General features: G+C 42.0%; 1 long non-coding RNA gene across 1 annotated transcript; it reads left to right on the top strand.

The window, feature by feature from the left end:
• Positions 1-671: 671 nt before the first annotated feature.
• Positions 672-22,478, top strand: LOC116573711. The gene is made up of 3 exons (XR_004278946.1): positions 672-706; positions 7,865-7,867; positions 22,410-22,478. It is a non-coding gene; the product is annotated as an uncharacterized LOC116573711 (long non-coding RNA).
• The last annotated feature ends 273 nt before the right edge of the window (positions 22,479-22,751 follow it).

Genomic DNA, 22,751 nt, shown 5'->3' with positions numbered 1-22,751 from the left:
CATCCCTAATGGATTTGTGTATGTGTGTGTGTGTGTGTGGTAAAATATGCATTACATGAATTTTACTATTTAAACAATTTTAAAATATACAATTCAGTGGTGTTAAGTACTTTCACAATGTCGTGTAGTCATTACCACTAGATAGTAGCCACTATTTCTAAAACTTTTTCATCATTCATCATTCAACAAAAACTTTCTAAACATTAAGTAATAACTCTCCAATTCCCCCAGACCCCAGCCCTTGGTAACTTCTATCCTACATTCTGTCTCTTTGATTTTGGTTATTCTACGTACCTCATGTAAGTGAGATGATACCATATTTATTCTTTTGTGTCTGAATTATTCTATTTGGCATAATGTTTTCAAGATTCATCCATGTCATAGCCCGTATTAGAACTTCATTTCTTACTATGGCCTAACAGAGTCTTGTGACTGCAAAGGACAGATTCACTCAGGCCACCCAAGTAATGAAGGGTGATTGTAAGCAACCTTAGAGAATTAAGGAAGACAGAAATCTCAGCAACAGGGCTAGAAGTTCAGGAATAGCTCTATGACTGAGCTTATTGGGGACTTAAAAGCAGTTTGGAATCCAATAGTTTGCATTTTTTAAAAAGATTTATTTATTTGACAGAAATCACAAGTAGATGGAGAGGCAGGCAGAGAGAGAGAGAAGGAAGCAGGCTCCCTGCTGAGCAGAGAGCCTGATGTGGGACTCGATCCCAGGACCCTGAGATCATGACCTGAGCCAAAGGCAGCGGCTTAACCCACTGAGCCACCCAGGCGGCCCTAGCAGTTTGGAATCTAATCAGCACAACTCTAGGGACCCAAATATCTCATTGCCCCCTTAAGAGCAGGAATTTGCTCGTTTTCTGATACTCAGCCATTTTGCCAACTCAATGATATTCTGCTTCCACAGCTTCTGTGTGGTCTGGCACTATGAACTACCTACTTCTCTCACTCTTTGAGAAGCAGCAACACTCAGGCTTTTGTTGACTTCATATTTCTACTACTTCAAGGACATGCTATCTTTCCCCTGTGCCCTTCATTTCCAGACTATCTTCAAAAATCTCTTTTTCTGATTGGCCTGGTTAATCTCCAATCATCTCCTCTCATACCACCTCATAAGCCACTGGCCTGCCTAAGAAATTAGCTGCCCTCGAGTCAAGCATCTTCCTCTTCTCTAATCAGTGGTGGCCAGAGTGATAAGTCCTATGCTATTGAATCTGGCTTTTAATGGTAAAGGCCTTCTTCTCTCAGAAAGAGGTTGGGATCATGACAGGGTGGTGCCCAGGGAGTCATTGACTTCATCCTTCTAGATCAGCTCTCCTGTGCTTTGTGGTGAGGCTGTCCATTGTCTATTATGGCCTGTCTCTACTTCTGTGACTTCACAAGTCATGGAGCACAGGTATATATTCTGAGTTGATGTGTACTATGCAGATATTTCTGCACATATTTTTTAAATTGTGTGAATAATTGCCATATGGTGATATGTAGTTTGGAGTTGCTTGAAATATCCCCAGCTTATTTCAAGCTGCCTACTTACAGTTTCTGAATGAGGTTGTTTCTCTCAAGACTGAAAATCTGTTTTCAGTTCTCTTGCCAAGTCTACAGTAACAAGAAGATAGAACACAGGTGTGAGCAAATGTATGCAGTGGGTTCCCCTTACCATAAACTGTCATAAAAAGGACTGGATTATGGGGATAAGGCCATTCCTACTTCTGTGACTGTGACAGAGACTGTAGTGCTCACCAAACAGCATGTAAGTATCTCATGCCCACTTTCTTCCCACTACATTTCTCAAACTCTTTTGCAGTTAGGCTGGGACATGTGTCTAATTCTGGCCAAAGGTTGTGAGAGGAAGTGATACATATCCTACTTTCTCATCCTGGAAGGTATGAGTTCAGTTGGCAGAACCTACAAGAGCAGACTGGATCCCTGAATCATTGTTCAGAATGGTGCTACTCTGGGGAGCCTTCGGGCTCACAGTGAAATTTTTGTGAGTTGGAAATAAACTTCTGTGGTTTTGGCCTTGGAGACTGGGGATTGACTGTTAGTGCAGCATAACCTAGAGTTACCTTGACTAGTACAGTTGCTAATAACAGTGTGAGCTTGGGCAAGTTAACAGTGTTCTCAGTTCTCATCTTCCTCTTCTAAAACATAAGAGTTGTCCCAGATAATCTCAAAGGTCACCCTCTAAGATTCTCTGATTCCCAATTGATCATGTCCTGTTGCAAGGTTTTCTGTCTACTTCTTTACATTCTTACTGCCATTGATGTTTATTATTTCTCATGTGATCATTCTAGAAGCCTTCTGATTGCCCCCATGTACCTAGGCTCATGCATTTCATCCCTTCCGCTTCCTCCGTATGGATTACGTCACCTTCCTCCTCAAAGGCCTTTCTTTGTCTGATATTTGTCTGATTTGTCTGATATTTGAATTCCTTGATAGGAACGCTTGGGTGGCTCAGTTGGTTAAGCATCTGCCTTTGGCACAGGTCATGATCCCAAGGTCCTGAGACTGAGTCCCACCTTGGGACCCCTGCTCAGCAGGGAGCCTGCTTCTCCATCTGCCTGCTGCTCCCTCCACTGTGTGCTTTCTCTCTCACTGACAAATAAATAAATAAATAAAAACTTGAAGTCCTTGATAATCTATGGTTGTTTAATCTGTGCAGAGCTCTCTTCCCTCACCTGTGCTGTGGGTTCCTGGAGGTCCAGTGCCATGCCTTCCTGATTTAGTTTAGAGCCTCCCACACAGCTAGTTCCTATCTCCAAACCAGGAATGAGGCTCTAACAAAATGATAGAAACCATCAAATGAATTTCATTGATGACGTTTGCCAGTAGTATGCCTGTTCTGCACAGTGGTAACAAGCAGAATATGTGTATGTTAAAATGCAGAATATGTGTTAAAATCCACATCCAAAGATGATTGAGGACTATCTGAAGGGCATTGTGCAATAAGGGAGGTGAGGGAGTTACAAAGATTAAGGCAAGCTCCCTGTCCTCCAGGCAATGAGAGCTGGGGAAATGTGTGCTGGAAGCAGACTTCTTTGAACCGCAAAGAAGTCCTTAAAGTGGCTTCTAGGGGTAGTGGCAGAAGGAGACTGGTTATTTGGGTTGGCCCTAGAAACAGCCCTTCTTCAAAGAAGTGCTGTGACTCAGACCCTACTGTTTTCACCCCTATGGTGCCATGGAGGACATCTGCTGGGCCTATGTCACAGGCAGAGGAGAAAACAAGTGGACTCAGAATGGAGGAAAGAAAGAGGAAGAGAAGAAAAGTGAAGAGGAAATTCACTACCGAAGAATCTAACATCTACATCCTTCTTCTCAGTTCAAACAGCATTTTCATGAGAAGACTGTGAGGTGGCTGTTGGTATTTTTATTCTGCTGATGAGAAAAAAGTGTGAGAGGTCAAGGGACTTGCTCAAGGTCACAAATTGAGGTTTCTAACTCAAAACCTTGTACTGTGTTCTCATTTGTCTCTCCAACAAGAGAAAGTACCACAATTCCCATACCATGAAGTAAATGATGATGGTTATGATACATAAATAAAATTATAATACATAAATATGATAGTGCTGGATTATGATCCAAAGAATAAATAAATATCTGTGAACCCATACTTAGTTTTTTATTTAAATTCAGTTAATTAACATACAACATATTATTAGTTTCAGAGATAAAGTTCAGTGATCCATCAGTCTTATATAATACCCAATTATGAGCCAATACTTGCATAATTAAAAGATTGAATAAATAAATGGGAAAGAAGGGACAAATCTCCCTTATAGAAAGATTTCAATTAATACATGTAAAAGAGATGAGAGAAACAAAATCACTATTAGAACACCACAGTAATGTGAACCATGAGAGACTATGGACTCTGAAAAACAATCTGAGGGTTTTGAAGGGACGGGGGGTGGGAGGTTGGGGTACCAGGTGGTGGGTATTATAGAGGGCACGGATTGCATGGAGCACGGGGTGTGGTGCAAAAATAATGAATACTGTTATGCTGGAAATAAAAAAATAATAATAAATTAAATATTAAAAAAAAAAAAAAAGAAACTGGTAAAAAAAAAAAAAAAAAAAAGAACACCACAGTAATAATTGCTGCAAGCAAGATCTGCTGATGAAGCTAATATTAGTGGGCAAAACTTTGAGAAACAGGATATTTGCATAGCTTTAAAATAGAGTCCCCCAAATATTTATTATCTTTTTAAAACATGTGTCTAAAAATGCTTTGATATTCCTTTCTCCACAACCTAGACCTTAATTCCCCTCCCCTTACACGTGGGCTAAGTTTAGTGATATGCTTCTAATGAATATAATTGGAGTCAACAAAGAGCCAGGTAGGATCTGTATAAGTCTCTGTGAGCCACACAGTCTCTTTTGTAACAGTTCACCTCTGCTATTGTAACATGAAAGCAGTCACAGAAAATATGTAAGCAAATGAGTGGCTGTGTACTTTATTTAAATAAATAAAGTTAAACAAAATTTATTTACAAAAACGGGCAGTGGGGTAGATTTGGCCTTCCAGCCATAGTTTGCTGACCTTTGGAATAGCATAGGGAAAAAGAAAAAAAATAACTTTGCAGTGGAGAAACCTTGCAGACACTACCTTCACTAAGTGACCAGGTTAATATTGCCAATAATAACTCATATTGAAGTCCCATCAGCGAAACAGTAGAGTAAGGATCTCCAAAAGTTCATCCCTTCATAATAGCAACAAAAAAGATGGCAAAACTGTCAGAATCAACTTTTTCAGAACACTGGACACTAATAGACTTATAATAAGTAATGAGATTAAATCAATAATAAAAAACTTTGAACAAAAACGACAAAAGTCCAAGATAAGTTGCTTTCACTGGTAAATTCTATCAGATATTTGAAGAAGAATCAGCAGTAATCCTTCTCAAACTCTCACAAAAAAAAAATACAAGAAGAGAAAACACTTTTTTAAAAGATTTAATTTCTCAAACTCTCACCAAAAAAAAAAAAAAAAAACCAAGAAGAGAAAACACTTTTTAAAAAGATTTTATTTATTCATTTGACAGAAAGAACAGGTAGGGGGAGCGGCAGAGGGAGAGGGAGAAGCAGGCTCCCCTCTGAGCAGAAAGCCCAATGTGGGGCTTGATCCCAGGACCCCAGGATCATGACCTGAGCCAAAGGCAAACACTCAATCAACTGAGCCACCCAGGTGCCCCAAAAGAACACTTTCTTAATTCATTATATGAGGCCAGTATTGTCCTGATACGAAAGTCAGACAAAGATAACACATATAAAGAAAACTACAGGGCGCCTGGGTGGCTCAGTGGGTTAAGCCGCTGCCTTCGGCTCAGGTCATGATCTCAGGGTCCTGGGATCGAGTCCCGCATCGGGCTCTCTGCTCAGCGGGGAGCCTGCTTCCTCCTCTCTCTCTGCCTGCCTCTCTGCCTGCTTGTGTTCTCTGTCAAATAAATAAATAAAATCTTTTAAAAAAAGAAAAGAAAAGAAAAGAAAACTACAGGACCAATATCCCTTATGAATACAGATGCAAAAATCCTTAACGAAATAAGAGGATTACACCTCTTGACTCAGTGAAATTTACCCTAACAATGCATTGGTGGCTCAGCATGTGAAAATCAACACAACACACCATCTTAATAGAACAAAGTGTGAAATTACACATGGTTTCATTTCTATCAATGCAGAAATATTGCTCAACAAAATTGAACACCCTTTCATGATAAAAACACCCAACAAACTAGAAATAGAAAGGAACTTTCTCAGGACCCTTGGGTGGCTTGTGGTTAAGCATGTGTCTGTTGATCTCAGCTCAGGGCTTGAACTCAGGGTCTTGTTTTTTTTTTTTTTTTTTTTTTTTTAAATAAAAGAAAGTAACTTTCTCAACCTGATAAAAAGCATGTACAACAAACCCATAGTTAATATCCTAATGGTAAAAAATGGAAAGCTTTCTTCCTAAGATCAGGAACAAGGCAAAGATATCCACTCTTTCCGTATGTATCTAACATTGTATTGGAAGTTCTAGCCAAAGAATTAGGCAACAAAAGGAAGTTAGAAGGAAATAAAACCATTTCTGTTCACAGATGACATGATTTTATATAGAGAAAACCTAGAGAATCTGGAAAAACCTATTGATGTCAAGTTCATCAAGGTTGCAAGATACAAGATTAGTGTACCCAAACCAGGTGTACTTCTATAAACTAATGATGAATGATCTGAAAATTAAAATTTAGAAATTCCACTTATGGGGCTCCTGACTGGCTCCGCCAGTAGAATGTGTGAATCTTGATCTCAAAGTAGTGAGTTCAAGCCCCACGTTGGGCATGGAGCCTACTTAAAATAAAAACTAAAAAAAATAAGTAAAATGAAAATTCTACTTATATTAGCATTAAAAAGAATGAATACTTAGAAATAAATTTAACAAAAGAAATTCAAGACTTATACACTGAAAACTACAAAATATCACTGAAAGAAATTAAATATCTAAATAAATAGAAATATGTCCCATTGTTCATGTATCAGAAGACTTAATCTGATGGCAGCACTCCCCCAAATTGATCTGTAGATTCAGTGCAATAATTACCAAAATCTCAGTGGCTTTTTTTTTTTTAATAGCTGGACACAGACCAACTGATTCTAAAATTCATATGGAATTACAAGGTACCTTGAATAGCCAAACAATCCCGAAAAAGAAGAACAAAGTTGGAGGACTCACAGTTCTTGATTTCAAAACTTAACTACAAAGTTATGCTAATCAAAACAGTGTTGCGCTGGCAGGAGGATAGACCTGTAAATCAATGGGATAGAATTAAGAGTACAGAAATAATCCTGTACATTTTAGGTGACTTGATTTTTGACAAGGGTGCCAAGAACATTCCATGGGGGAAAGAATAGTCTTTCCAACACATGATTTAGAGACAACTGGAGAGATGACTGCAAAAGAATGAAGTTGACCCTGTATTAATTTGCTAGGGTTACCATCATACTATAGACTGAAATGACAGTATTGACTGTCATTGACATGACAGAAGTTAATTTGCTCACAGTTTTGGAGGTTAAGCATCTAAGATCAAGGCATTTAGCAGAGTTCATTTCTTCTGAAACCTCTCTCCTTCGCTTGTTGTTGGTCATTTTCTCCCTCTGTTTTCACATGGTCCTTCCTCTGTGCATGTCTGTGTCCTTATCTCCTCTTCCTACAACGAGACTGGCATGTGATGGTCAAGTATGTGGGAGTCACCTCAGAGCTGGGAGGTCCAGCTCAGAGCATCAGAGAGATCTAGAACAGCAAGCTACCTGCAGGGAGGGACAGAATGTTTCGGACTGTGCATGGAGGGTTTTCATCAGCTGCATGTGTGGCAGAGAGAGAGGCAACAGCTCCCCGAAACTGGTTCTCTGGTGAATGGAAATGTGTCTTCAGTTCTCTGTCCTTAAATTACTCAGAGATAATATTGGCCCCTTTGGTTTGAGTAAAACTGGGGGTGTTGGACAAATTAAGGGGAGAAACAGATACTGGGCTTTCTCTGCTAATCCGGCGTATTAGGTGATAAGCTGATTTTGTTTTGAAAAGTAGAAGAGATGTGACCATATTTATCCCCTAGGCTAGTGGTTCTGGCTGTTTCTGGTCAAGCTGGTCACATAGATTAAAACTGGGCTTCTGAGAAACAGTTGCTTCATATCTTGTCATTACAGGTATCTCCTACTTTTCCAAAGTTTGCATTATTACCGCTTTGTTTTTAGGAAAGACCTATATTAATTTCTGGTCTCCCTAACCAGAAGGAATCCAAAGAGGATTTTGGCTTTTATGGGAAAAAGGCGAGATTCGAAAGTAACATGCAGGGTTTGTTCTGCAGCGAGCCCCAGAGAGGCAGTGTGCATTCTGGGCAACAGGCATGGCCCACGTGAACTCCTTCCTGGGGAACCACACTCAGCAACTGAGCGTCAAGCTGTCTATGAGCATGCATGCTTTATCACAACTCCTTTTGTGCATCATTGGCAAGATGTGTCCTAAGGTATCAGAAAAGCCTAAGAGAGGTTATTTTGGGGGTCTGAGAACTCTAAAAAAATTTCCATATAAATGAATGGCAATTGCTTCTTCACTCTATACCATTTAAAATCTTTTTTTTAAAGATTTTATTTATTTATTTGATGGAGAGAGATCACAAGTAGGCAGAGAGGCAGGCAGAGAGAGTGAGAAGGAAGCAGGCTCCCCGCTAAGCAGAGAGCCTGACGCAGGACTCGATCTCAGGACCCTGAGATCATGACCTGAGCCGAAGGCAGCAGCTTAAACCACTGAGCCACCCTGGCACCCCGACTCTATACCATTTTAAAAGGTTTCATAAGGATGCTCTAATTTTTGATACTGGGAAAAATCTGTATATCTTTCCCTGTTTCTTTGGAGAGCAGGATAAGGATAGTGGAAAACAGGAATCCTGAAGTGAACAGAAGGACCCTTATCCTTCAGAGAAGGCTGTCTTGGCACCAGTCTCCTACCCTCTACCCCCCACCCCTGTGTCTTAGTGTTCTCTGAAACAGGACCATACCCCCTTCCTGCTCATCAGAGCTACATGATTTTCTCATCATTTGAGACAATTTGCTTCCCAGCCTTTCCATTCTTGTTGCTGCCTCTCTGTCCCCTCAGGTGGAAAAATGCTAGTGTTCCGTTATGGCTATTTACTGACCCATCATTGCTCAAGTAAGTTCATTTTTCAGAAGATTTTATTTATTTATTTATTTGATAGCGAGAAAGAGAGAGTGAGCGTGTGCATAAGCAGGGGGAGTGGCAGGCAGGGGTTGAGGGAGAAGCAGATTCCCCTGCAGAGTAGGGAACCCAACAATGTGGGGCTGGAGGCTGATGTGGGGAGCTCGATCCCAGGACCCTGGGATCATGACCGGAGCTGAAGGCAGATGCTTAACCGACTGAGCCACCCAGGTGCCCCAAGTAAACACATTTTTAAGAAATTAATTAGGTTAGGTTATTCCTGCTATAAGAGCTTGTGATTAATGATTGACTTGGTGCTTCGGAATGTTTCCTGGACATGCAGGCACTGTCAGGACCTAATCTGAAGGCTTCTTTTTTTCCCCCTCTGTTTCCTGATTTAGACGGATATATTCTCTCTCTCATAAAAATAGGTTCAAAGTAACAGGTAGCTTGCAGCAACTCCTTCAGAGATTCTCTTGGAATTAAGGCTCTTGTGAAAAAGAAAAATTAAAAGTTCTTGTGATAATTAGAGAAATAAGTCTCAGAGCTTCTGTTCAGCCGTGTGAAAAGAAAAAAAGGTTTATTTTTTCCTCCCAATTTTTTGTTATAATTCTGTATTCTGCTTCTTAAAAATTTAATTTTTATCATGTATTTATTGTGTTCATATAGTCTTCAAATATTTTTAAAATTATTCACAAATTTTACTTTTTTTTTTTTGTAATCTCTGCATTCAGCATTGGGGCTCAAACTCATGACCCTGAGATCAGGAGTCACATGCTTTCTTGACTGAGCCAGCCATCAAAATTTTTTACTTTTTTTTTTTAATTGATTTATATCTTTGAGAGAGAGCACCTGCAGCTGCACCCGCACAGTGGGGAAAGGCAGAGGGAGAGAGTGTCTGAAGCAGACTCCATGGTGAGCACAGAGCGTGACACAGGGCTCTATCTCATGACCTTGAGATCAAGACCTGAGCTGAAACCAAGAGGTGGACGCTTAACTGACTGAGCTGCACAGGCGCCCCATCAATGCTCTAATATATATCCATATTCAGATTTCCCAGTTGTCTTTTTAGCTGTTTTCGTGTTTTGTTTTTGGATCACACACTGCATTTGGTTGTATCTCAGTTTTGTTCTCTACGAATTGAAATATGTAATGTGCAGTAGCGTTGCATCACAGTTACCATGAAAAACAAAAGCATGTTTATAAAAGTACCCAGTGCCGTATATCGAAGCATGTACCTAGGCTCTCAGAAATGTACGGCTTTTAAGAAATCCAGTTCATCCCTTCAGTTCATGTTCTGAAAACCCGGGAAACATTAAGAAAACCAGGAAATTATAACAAGGAACCAAAGTGTGGAGAGAACTACACACCAGCATATAATCAAGTATAGACTATGAGTTCTGCAGAGGTTTAAAAATAGGGTTGGGGGAGGAGGTCTTGGGTGGCTCAGTCCCTTAAGTCCAAACTCTTGATTTTTTTTTTTTAAGATTTTATTTATTTATTTGACAGAGATCACAAGCAGGTAGAGAGGCAGGCAGAGAGAGAGAGAGGAGGAAGCAGGCTCCCCGCTGAGCAGAGAGCCCGACGCGGGACTCGATCCCAGGACCCTGAGATCATGACCCGAGCCGAAGGCAGAGGCTTAACCCTCTGAGCCACCCAGGCGCCCCCAAACTCTTGATTTTGGCTCACATCATGATCTTAGGGTTGTGAGATTCCAGCCCTGTATGGGGCTCAGTGCTGGGCATGGAGCCTGCTTAAGATTCTCTCTCTCTGGCCTTCTTCTCTCTCTGTCTCCCCACCTCCTCTCTTAAAAAACAAAACAAAACTAAACAATAAAGGATTGAGGGAGAGGACTCCAGGGAGGCCTTCTGGAGGAGGCAATGTTTAAGCTGGTCTGAAGATTCAGGATTTGGGTGAGCCACTGGTGGGGAAGTGTAATAGCATGAGCAAAAGCAGTAAGAGAAAGTTAGGAGTATGGAAAGAAGACCAGCCCTTTTGGAATGGAGAGTGGAACCTGGGGAATGTCTGGGAATAATGTGTGTGTCTAGGCGAAAAGGAAAGGCCCTTTGGGCATGGAACCTTGGGTTTCCCTCCAGTTCCCAGTCCGCCCCTGATCTTACCCAATCAGCCCCAAGAGTACCCGCGAGGCCAGAGACGCTGCACCTTTCTTGGATACCACCAGGGGGCAGTATGACCCAACACCTCGGAATTTACCTGGTTCCTTAAGAACTTTTTTCTGAGTTCCTATTACGTGCTAGGAGCTGAGCTAGGAGCTTAAAAGTAGGATCTATCCACCAATCTAAAGACCGTATGTTGTGGAGTGCTTTGCATGGAGGATGCAACGTACTTTTCCTCTGATCTCTTCCGATACTAACCACAACACTGTGTGGGCTCCCTATATGCAAGGAGGAACTGGTGTTCATAGATTTACCGCGATTATTCAAGTTCAAACGGACAGTGAGGGAATCTGAATCTGAACCCAGGGTTGTAATCTCCATCCCGCGGTTAAGAAGATAGGAGCATAAAAATATTTAACGTAAGAGTTATGTGAGTAGTTACTGAAAGCTGATGGCAGAATTTAAGTTTGAGAAGACGTCAAAGTTCTGGAGATGGTTGGTGTGATGGTTTAACAACAGTGTGAATATGCTTGATGCCACTGAGCGGTACACTTAAAAGTGATTAAAATGGTAAATTTTATGTATATGTTACACAATTTTTTTAAAAAGATTATTTATTTATTTATTTGACAGAGAGAGATGACAAGCAGGCAGAGAGGGGGGAGGAAGCAGGCTCCCCGCCGAGCAGAGAGCCCGATGCTGGGCTCGACCCCAGGACCCTGGGACCATGACCCGATCGGAAGGCAGCGGCTCAACCCACTGAGCCACCCAGGCGCCTATGTTACACAATTTAAAAATGGTGACTACTGGGGTACCGGGGTGGCTCAGTCAGTTAAGCTTTGGACGTTTGGCTTCAGCTCTGGTCATGATCTCAGGGTTGTGAGATTGAGCCCCACATGGGGCTCCGGGCCTAGCAGGGAGTCTGCTTGATATTCTCTTTCTCCCTCTTCCTCTGCCCCACCACCACCCCAGCCCCCGGCTCTGCCTCACGCTCTCTAAAACAAATAAATTTTAAAAAATGGCCACTACTAACAAAACAAAAAAAACCCAAAAAACAAAAACAGCAAAAGGACCAAGGCAATGCTCAATTCTCTAAACCAAGAGAAACCAGGGGTATAATAAAAGGATATATAAGGGAAAAAAAAACAAATAATAAATAAAAATGGCAACTGCTGGGGTGCCTGGGTGGCTCAGTGGGTTAAACCTCTGCCTTCGGCTCAGGTCATGGTCTCGGGGTCCTGAGATCGAGCCCTGCATCGGGCTCTCTGCTTTAGCAGGGAGCCTGCTTCCCCTCTTTCTCTGCCTGCTTCTCTGCCTACTTGTGATCTCTCTGTGTCAAATAAATAAATAAAATCTTTTTTTTAAATGGCAACTACTATATAACATTCATTAACAATAGTAAGTTTTTATTTACTTTATTGATTTTTTTAAGATTTTTTTCTTTAGTTATTTGACAGACAGAGATCTCAAGTAGGCAGAGAGGCAGACAGAGAGAGGAGGAAGCAGGCTCCCTGAGGAGCAGAGAGTCCGATACGGGGCTCGATCCCAGGACCCTGGGATCATGATCCGAGCCGAAGGCAGAGGCTTAGCCCACTGAGCCACCCAGGCACCCCTACTTTATTGATTTTTAAAAAGGTTTTATTTAATTTGACAGACAGCGAGAAAGCACACAAGCAGGAGCAGAGGCAGAGAGAGGGAGAAGCAGGTCAGTCAGGTGCAGATCACGGCCTATACTGGAGTTGTTGGGCTAGGGAGGGGGGAGTCAAGACAGACCAAAGGACAAAACGACTTTTAAGGTTTATGTTTTTTTTTTAAAGATTTTATTTATTTATTTGACATAGGGAGTGTGCATTAGCAGGGAGCACTGCAGAGAGAGAGGGCAAAGCAGGTTCCCCACTTACCAGGAATGATGCAGGGCTCGATCCCAGGACTCCGAGATCACAACCCAAGCCGAAGGCAGATGCTTAACTGACTGAGCCACCCAGGCATCCCATTAGTAGCTGTTTTTAAAGCATTTATGGATTTTTAAATTATTTAATTGAATCCTCACAACCACCAGTTGAGGTAGGTACTATCATTATTCCCATTTAACAAGTCATTTCGAGCCATCTGGGTGACTCAGTGGGTTAAGCGTCTGCCTTTGGCTCAGCTCATGATCCCAGGGTCCTGGTATCCAGCCCCACGTAGGGCTCCCAGCTCAGTGGGGAGTCAGCTTCTCCCTCGCTTTCTGCAATGCCCCCTGCTTGTGTGTGCAAGCACACACACACACACTCTCTCTCTGTGTGTCAAATAAGTTAATAAAATCAAAAAAACAAAAGGCCAGGGGCGCCTTGGTGGCTCAGTGGGTTAAAGCCTCTGCCTTCAGCTCAGGTCATGATCTCAAGGTCCTGGGATTGAGCCCCACATCGGGCTCTCGGCTCAGCAGGGAGCCTGCTTCCCCCTCTCTCTCTGTCTGCCTCTCTGCCTACTTGTGGCCTCTCTGCCTACTTGTGATCTCTCTCTCTCTGTCAAATAAATAAATAAAATCTTAAACAAAACAAAACAAAAAGCCCAACAAGTTGTTTTGTCCTTTGGTCTGACACCCTAGTCCCGGCCCCAACAACTCAAGTATAGGCTGTGATTTGCACTTGGCTGACCCTTGGTCGACCAGCACTGTGAAGTGTAATGGACCCAGGTCTTTGGCCCTAGAGCTGATGAGGACTCCACAGCTTTACCAGCTGAATGTTCTGGGGCAACTTACTTAATCTCTCTGGCCTCGCTTTTTTCATTTGTGAAATAGATATAATAGTGCCCATGTCATAGGGTTGTTGTGGTGAGCAAATAAGCCCTCAGAAAATAATAAATTAAATAGATGGGTTCTTCTGGAGAGTACCCGAAGCAGCTCCCTGGGTGCTGGAGGGCAACCAGCAGACGGTATTTGGTCTGGTCAGCTCAGCTCAGGGAAGGCTAGGACTGGCTGAAGTTCTTTGAGTCCAACTCCGTCATTTTACAGAAGGAGCTGAAGCTGAAGAGAGAGAGTTGTTTTGTGTCAGGTCCCTGCCATTGGCGCCAGTCAACCAGGAAGTTCCCCTAAAAAGCCGTGTGGTGTGGTGCGAGCCTCTGGGAGCCAGGCCTGGGTGGTGAAGGGAGCTTCAAGTCAGCCAGGGGCCCTCCCAGGGAAACAGGTTGTCTGCCCTCACGTCCCTCCCAGCCCCAGATCCGAGAGCTGCTCACCTTTGCCCTTTTGCGGCAGAGTGGCCAAGAGGATTGTGAAACTGGGCAATCAGCAGCTAATTCTAGCATGGGGAGGGGTCCTGGGCACCCAGCTCTAGAAGTACCTTTGGTTAATATTTATTTTTTCTCCTTGCTTGGCCTGGAAACCACAGGGAAGCCAAGCAGCAGCTTGTGAAGCAAGATCTCAGGGGCCCCCGAGAAACTCGTTCCTGTGAGGGATGACTCAGCACAAGCCTCAGCACCGCAGGGAGCGTCCGTCAGCCGGTCCTGGAGTGGGCCCCTGTGCAGTTATGTGGGCCACGGTTGCTGTTACTGCTCTCTGCTCAGGGGAGATTGTTGTCCCCTAGGAGCCTGATGATGTCCCTGCAGCCCCCTGCTAATGAGTGGTATCAGGATCCTGGTTGTGGTTTGATCTCTGATTAATGCATGTTTCCTGAAGAAACCCCTCATGTCTTGCTGGGTGTAGTGACCCTCCTTCCCTCCAGGTTCTAGTCAGTACTGCCTGGGACTCTCTGTTCCTTCATCAGGGTTCACCTCATATATCAGCTCTTCTGTGCTGCTTCCCCCAAATCTAGGTCCCTTTCTTTGTGTTTACATAATCCCCCTGCACTTTCTACCTACCTCTGCTCTAGAATTTTCATGTTGGCTTAGGGTTGGCGCCCATACTTGTTTGTAAGCTCCATAAAGATCACCGATGACTCATTTTTGCATCCCCAGGGCTTAGCAAAAGTACCTGGCAGAAAGAAGGCACAGTTGTTGGATGCATGCGTAAATGAGTGAGTGAATGAGTAGAGACCGGTCCTTAGTCTAACTCAGAAAGGTAGATTTAACTCATTTTGTAGCTGGTGGAGCCGTGATTTGTCCCGTAGATTCCTGCTTCGCAGGAATCCCGTAGATTCAGGCTTCGCAGCCTGAATGTTTGGTCTACCCTTGATGAAGCTATCCATTTACATTTTGGCAAGAGGTAGTTAGATCAGCCATAACTGAGGTCTTGGAATTATGTTTTTAAATCTCTACATGTGATTCTGTGTCAGGCTGAGGAATTGCTTTCTCTTGATCTCTTTGAGAATAGAACCCAACAGGCTTTTTCTTTTCTTTTTTCTATCTCAGATCTGTTCCTGAGGATAAGCCAACTCATAATTCTTGACCTTTTAACTCCAGGACACAACTGCCACCTCAGCCAGCCACACCCTGGACATTGTCACGACTGTTCCAGCTCAGAAATGCTCACCTACAGTTCTCTGGCCAGACTCCATCGCCCTCAGTTTACTCACTTGCCCCACTCCCAGTGCACTTGCTCTCTGACTGACATCATGGTTCCCTGGATCTCTGTTCTCAGGCCCAGCCCAGGAGTGGCCTCCCTACTTCTTCCCCTTCAACCAAACGTGCCCCTCCTCCTCCGGTCCTCCAGACAATGCCCTCAGCACCACCTGCACCGTCAGGATCCCCTCCCTTTCCTCCACCCTCAGTCTCTCTTCTGGTTCTCCTCCTGCAACACAAACACAGTCAGGTGTCTTTCATCTTTATGGCTGCCTTCCTCTAGTACTGGTGTGTTCGGGTTCTAGGACCAGTCCAAGGGGAGGGGGTCTCCTCACCCCATCAAGCAATTCTTGGATACCAGCTGGGGATCTTACATTTCAACTCAATTCTGATGGTGTCTACACAGAGACAGCATCAAATGCCACAGGTCCCTATACCCCCATCCCCCAGCTTCAGATGCAACTCACCAGTCCAGGTCCCTTCCTGTGCTTCTGACCAGCTGGCTGTTGATCAGAGCTTCCCACAATCCTCTCCTTCCTCAGGTTTGATTAATTTGCTAAAGTGGTGCACAACTCAGAGAAATGTTTTACTTGCTAGATTACCAGTTTATTACAAAAGGATAAAACTTAGGAACAGCCAGATGGAAGAGAGGCATAGGGCCAGGCATGGAGAAGGGGAGTGAGGAGCTTCTGCATCCTCTTTGAGGGTGTCCCCGTGTCTCCTTTGGGAGGGACTCCCCAAGTTTCCACGTTTGCTAACCTGGAAAGAAGCTCTTTGAAACCCTGTCCTTGTGGGTTTTTATGAAAGCTTAAGTAAAAGGCACAATTGATTCAGTCACGGGCTGTTGCTGATTGATTGAATCTGTAGCCCCCTTCTACACCCCAGAGACCAGTGGGGTGGGACTCACAAGGTTGGTTCCCCGACAACCAACCTCCAGTTAAGCATGGTCCAAAAGTCACCTCATTAACATAGCAAAGGACACCTAGGAAATTCCAAGGGTTTTAAGACCTCAGTGCCAGAAAGGGATAAACTTTTTTTTAATTGTTTTTTTAGTGTTAATTCCAGTTATATTAGTTTCAGGTGTACAATATAGTGACAACAATTCTATTTATTTATTTATTCTGAGAGAGAGAAAGAGTGACAGCTTGTGAGGAGACAGAGGAGCAGAAGGAGAGGGAGAGAATCTCAAGCAGACTCCATGCTGAGTGTGGAGCCCCACATTGGGCTCGATTTCATGACCCTGATAATGACCTGAGCCAAAACCAAGAGTCAGACACTTAATCCACTGAGCCACCAAGTGCCTTGAATCAACAATTCTGTACATTACTCAGTTCTTGTCATGATAAATGGGCTCTTAATCCCCATCTCCCCACCTAGCTCCTCTCTGGTACCCATCAGTTTGTTCTCTATAGTTAAGGTTCTGTTTCTAGATTTGCCTTTTTTTTAAAAATATTTATTTTAGAGTGCCTGGGTGGCTCAGTTGATTAAGCAACTGCCTTCGGCTCAGGTCATGATCCTGGAGTCCGAGGATTGAGTCCTGCATCCGGCTTCCTTCTCAGCAGGGAGTCTGCTTCTCCCTCTGACCCTCCCTCCCCTTTTGTGCTCTCTCTCTCTCTCTCAAATAAATAAAATCTTAAAAAAGGATTTACTTATTTATTTTAGAGAGAGGTAAAAGAAGGGGCAGAGGCAGAGAGGGAATCCTGAAGCAGACTTCCTGCTGAGTGACGAACCCACTGTGCAATTCAGTCCTAGGACCCTGAGGTCATGACCCGAGCCCAGATCAAGAGTCAGCTGCTTAGCCAACTGAGCCACCCAGGTGTCCCTCTCTCTATCTTTTTTTTCCCCTTTTGCTCATTTGTTTTGTTTCTTAAATTCCATATATGAGTGAAATCATATGGTATTTGTCTTTTTCTGACTGGCTTATTACACTTAGCATAATACTCTAGCTCTGTCCATGTCATTACAAATGGCAAGATTTCATTCTTTATTTGGTTGAATAATGTTCCATTGTGTATACATACAACACATGTTCTTTATCCATTCATCAATCATTGGATGATTGGGCTGCTTCCCTGATTTGACTATTTTAAATAATGCTATAAATGTAAGGGTGCATGTATCCCTTTGAATTAGTGTTTTTGTGTTCTTTGGGTAAATACCCAGTAGTACAAATGCTGGATTATAGGGTACTTCTATTTCTAACTCTTTGAAGAAGCTCCCTACAGTTTTCCACACTGATTGCACTAGTTTGCATTGCCACCAACAGTGAATGACAGATCCTTTCTCTCCACATCCTCTCCAACATCTGTTGCTTCTTGTGTTTTTTTATTTTAGCCATTCTGACACGTGAGGTGGTATCTCATAGTTTTGATTTGCCTTTCCCTGATGATGAGTGATGTTGAGAATCTTTATGTGTCTACTGGCCATCTGTTTGTCTTCTTTGGAGAAAAGTCTGCTAATCTCTTTTGCCCTTTTTTAAATTGGATTATTTGTTTTGGGGGTGTTGAGTTGTATCCATTCTTTATATATTTTGGATACTAATCCTTTATCAGACGTCATTTGCAAATATCTTCTCCCATTCAGTGGATTGCCTTTCAGTCTTATTGATTATTTCCTTCATTGTACAGAAACTTTTTATTTTTGTGTAGTTCTAAAGTTTCTTTTTGCTTTCATTTCCCTTGCCTCAGAAGACCTATCTAGAAAAATGTTGCTACAGCCAATGTCAGAAACATTACTGCCTGTCTTCTCTTCCAGGATTTTTTATGGTTTCAGGTCTCATATTTAGGTTTTTTGTTTGTTTGTTGTTTAAGTAAGCTCTATGCCCAATCTTGGGCTTGAATTCACAGCCCTGAGATCAAAAGTCACATGTCTTATCCACTGAGTCAGCCAGGCAGATGTTTAGGTTTTTAATCCACGTTGAATTAAGAAAGTAGTCCAGTTCCATTCTTTTGAATGTATCTGTCCAGTTTTCCCAACACGGTTTGCTGAAGACTGTCTTTTTCCCATTGCATATTCTTTTCTCCTTTGTCAAAGATAAATTGACCATATAATTGTGGGTTTATTTCTAAGTTTTCTATTCTATTCCATTGATCTGTATGTTTATTTTTGTGCCAGTACCATACTGTTTTGATTAGTACAGATTTGTAATACAGCTTAAAGTCTGGAATTGTGATACCTGCAGTTTTGTTTTCCTTTTTTCAAGATTGTTTTGGCTGTTCGGGGTCTTCTGTGGTTCTATACAAACTTTAGGATTGTTCTAATTCTGTGAAAAATGCTGGTGGTATTTGATAGGGATTGCACTAAATCTGTAGATTGCATTAAATCTGTAGTATGAACATTTCAACAATATTTATTCTTCAAATTCATGAGCAGGGAATGTCTTACCATTTCTTTGTGTCATCTTCCAATTTCTTTCATCAGTGTTTTATAGTTTTCAGAGTACAGGTCTTTCATCTCTTTGGTTAAGTTTATTCCTAGGTATTTTATTATTTTGGGTGCAAGTGTAAATGGGCTTGTTGTCTTAATTTCTCTCTCTGCTGCTTCATTATTAGTGTATGGAAATGCAACAGAATTAGTGTTTTTGTATTTTGGCTGGCTCAGTTGGCAGAGCATCCAATTCTTGATCTTGGGATTGTGAGTTTGAGCCCCATGCTGGATGTAGAGATTACTTAAAAAAAATAAAATCTTAAAAAAAAAAAGAAATGCAACAGATCTCTGTACATTGATTTTATATCCAATGACCTTACTTTAAAAAAAAAAGATTTTATTTACTTATTTATTTGATAGGGAGAGACACAGCAAGAGAGGGAACACAAGCAGGGAGAGGGTTAGGGGGAGAAGAAGAAGTAGGCTTCATGCTGAGCAGGGAGCCCGATGCGGGGCTTGATCCCAGGACCCTGAGATCATGACCTGAGCTGAAGGCAGACACTTAATGCCCGAGTCACCTAGGCACCCCTCCAATGACCTTACTGAAGGTCATTTATCAGTTCTAATAGTTTTTTGGCAGAGTCCTTCTGGTTTTCTATATATAGTAGTATCATGTCATTTGCAAATAGTAGAAATTTAACTTCTTCCTTACCAGCTGGATGCTTTTTTTTTTTTTTTTCCTGATTGTTGTTGTCTTACTGCTGTGGGTAGGACTTCTAGTACAATGTTGAATGAAAGTGGTGACAGTGGACATCCTTGTCTTTTTCCTGACCTCAGGGTAAAAGCTTTCAGTTCCTCCCCATTCAGGATGATGTTCGCTGTGGGTTTTTCATGAAAGGCCTCAATTATGTTGAGGTATATTCCCTCTAAACCTACTTTTTTGGGGATTTTTGTCATGAATGGATGTTATACTTTGTCACGTGCTTTTTCTGCATCTATTGAAATGATCATATGTTTGTTATCCTTTCTCTTATTGATGTGATGTATCATGTTGATTGATTTGTGAATATCGAACCACCCTTGAATACTGAGAATAAATCCCACTTGGTCGTAGTAAATGATTTTTTTTAATGTATTGTTGCATTCTGTTTGATAGTATTTTGTTGAGGATTTTTGTGTCTATGTTCATGAGAGATATTTCTCTTTTTTTTGTTGTGTCTTTGTCTGGTTTTGTTGTCGCGGTAATGTTGCTCTCATAGAATTAATTTGGAAGTTTTCCTTTCTCTTCTATTTTTTGGAATAGTTTGAGAAGAATGGTTATTAACTCTTCTTCAAATGTTTGGTAGAATTCACCTGTGAAGCCCACAGTTCCCAGATTTTTGTTTGTTGGGAGCTTTTTAAGTAGTGATTTAGTTTCATTGCTGGTAATTAGTCTGCTCAAATTTTCTATTTCTCCCTGATTTCGTTTTCGTAGCTTGTATGTTTCTAGGAATTTATCCATTTCTTCCAGATTGTCAGATTTTCTGGCATATAATTTTTCATAATATTCTCTTACAATTGTTTGTATTTCTGTGATGTTGGATTTTGTTTGTGATTTTTTAAAAGATTTTATTTATTTATTTGACAGATAGAGATCACAGTGAAGCAGGCAGAGAGAGAGGAAGGGAAGTAGGCTCCCTGCTGAGCAGAGAGCCCGATGCGGGGCTTGATCCCAGGACCCTGAGACCATGACCTGAGCCGAAGGCAGAGGCTTAACCCACTGAGCCACCCAGGTGCCCCTTGTTTGTGATTTTCATTTGTGATTTTGGATTTTGTTTGAGTTCTCTCTCTCTCTTTTTATTTATTTATTTGTTTTTGATCAGTCTGGCTAGAGGTATATCAATTTTGTTGAGCTTTTCAAAGAATCGCTTCCTGGTTTCATTGATCTGTTCTATTAGCTTTTTTAGTTTCTTTATCATTAATTTCTACTCTAATCTTTATTATTTCCTTCCTTCTCCTGGTTCAGGGTTTTATTTGTTTTTCTCTTTCTAGCTTCTTTAGGTGTAAGGTTAGATGGTTTATTTGAGATTTTTCCTGCTTCTTGAGTCAGGTGTGTATTGCTATAAACTTCCCTCTTAAAACCATTTTTGCTGCATCCCAAAGATTTTTGACCATTTTTATTTGTTTCCATGCAATTTTTAATTTCTTCTTTGATTTCTTGGTTGACCCATTCATCGTTTAATAGCATATTATTTAACCTCCATGTATCTGTAATCTTTCCAGATTTTTTCTTGTGGCTGATTTCTAGTTTCATAGCATTGTGGTCAGAAAAGATCCATGCTACGACTTCGATCTTTTTGAATTTGTTGAGGTTTTTTTGGGGGTCTGATATGTGATCTATTCTGGAGAATATTCCATGTACACTTGAAAAGAATGTGTATTCTGCTGTTTTAGGAAGGAATGTTCTGAATATATCTGTTAAATCCTTCTGTCCAGTGTGTCATTCAAAGATACTACTGTGGGGTGCCTCGGTGGCTCAGTGGGTTAAGCCCCTGCCTTTAGTTCAGGTCATGATCTCAGGGTCCTGGGATCGAGTCCCGCGTCGGGCTGTCTGCTCAGCAGGGAGAATGCTTCCCCTTCTCTCTCTGCCTGCCTCTCTGCCTACTCATGATCTGTCAAATAAATAAAACCTTTAAAAAGAAAAAAAAGACACTGCTCCCTTATTGATTTTCTGTTTGGATCATCTGTCCATTGATGAAAGTGGGGTGTTAAAGTTCCTTACTGTTATTGTGTTACTACCGGTTAGTTCTTTTATTTTTGTTATTGTTTTATGTATTTAGGTATACCCATGTTGGGTGCATAAATATTTACAATTACTATATCTTCTTAGATTTCTCTGTTTATTATTATTACTTTTAAAGATTTTATTTATTTATTTATTTGTCAGAGAGAGAGAGAGAGACAGAGAGAGCACAAGCAGGGGGAGCAGCAGGCAGGGAGAAGCAGGCTCCCCGCTGAGCAAGGAGCCCAGTGGGGGACTCAATTCTAGGATCCTGGGATCATGACCTGAGCCAAAGGCAGATGCTTAACCAACTGAGCCATCCAAGTGTCCCCATTATTATTTTTGTTAAGATTGTATGTATGTATGTATGTATGTATGTATGTATGTATTTAGAGTGTACAAGTGCAAGTGTGGTGGGATGTGAGGGAGATGGGGAGAATCCCAAGCAGATTCCCTGCCCATCATAGAGTCCAGAGTGGGGTTTGATCTCATGACCCGAGATCACGACCTGAGCCAAAATCAAGAGTTGGGCACTTAACTGACTAAGCCACCCAGGAATCTTGTCCCTTTATATATTTTTTATTTTTAAAATACATATTTTTAACATTTTATTTATTTGACACAGAGAGAGAGAGACAGTGAGAGAGGGTACAGAAGCAGGGGGACTGGGGGAGGAAGAAGCAGGCTTCCCGCTGGGCACAGAGAGCTGGATCCAGGGCTTGATCCCAGGACCCCTAGGGATCATGACCTAATTTGAAGGCAGCCGCTTAATGACAGAGCCACGCAGGTGCCCCTTGTCCCCTTTATTATTATATAGTGTCCTTCTTTGTCTCTCGTTATAGTCTTTATTTTAAATTTTCTTTTGTCTATGTAAATTTTTTTTTAAAGATTTTATTTATTTATTAGAGAGAGAGAGAGCAAGCGAGCATGAACAGGGGAGAGGCAGAGGGAGAGGGAGATGCAGACTCCCCATTCAGCAGAGACCCCAACGCAGGGGCTCGGTTCCAGGACCTGAAGATCACGACCTGAGCTGAAGGCTGATGCTTAATTGACTGAGCCACTAGGCACCTCTGATGTGAATATTGTTACCAGAGCTTTCTTTTGACATCTGTTTGAATGATAAATGTTTCTCCATCCCCTCACTTTGAATCTGCAGGTATATATATATATTTTAAGATTTTATTTATTTATTTGACAGACAGAGATCATAAGAAGGCAGAGAGGCAGGCAGAGAGAGAAGGGGGGAAGCAGGCTCTCTGTGGGGCTCGATCCCAGGACCTGGAGATCATGACCTGAGCCAAAGGCAGGGGCTTAACCCACTGAGCCACCCAGGCGC

This window comes from Mustela erminea, chromosome 14 (genome assembly GCF_009829155.1).
Source record: "Mustela erminea isolate mMusErm1 chromosome 14, mMusErm1.Pri, whole genome shotgun sequence".
Lineage (NCBI taxonomy): Eukaryota > Metazoa > Chordata > Mammalia > Carnivora > Mustelidae > Mustela > Mustela erminea.
This window is presented reverse-complemented; position numbering and strand designations above follow the sequence as displayed.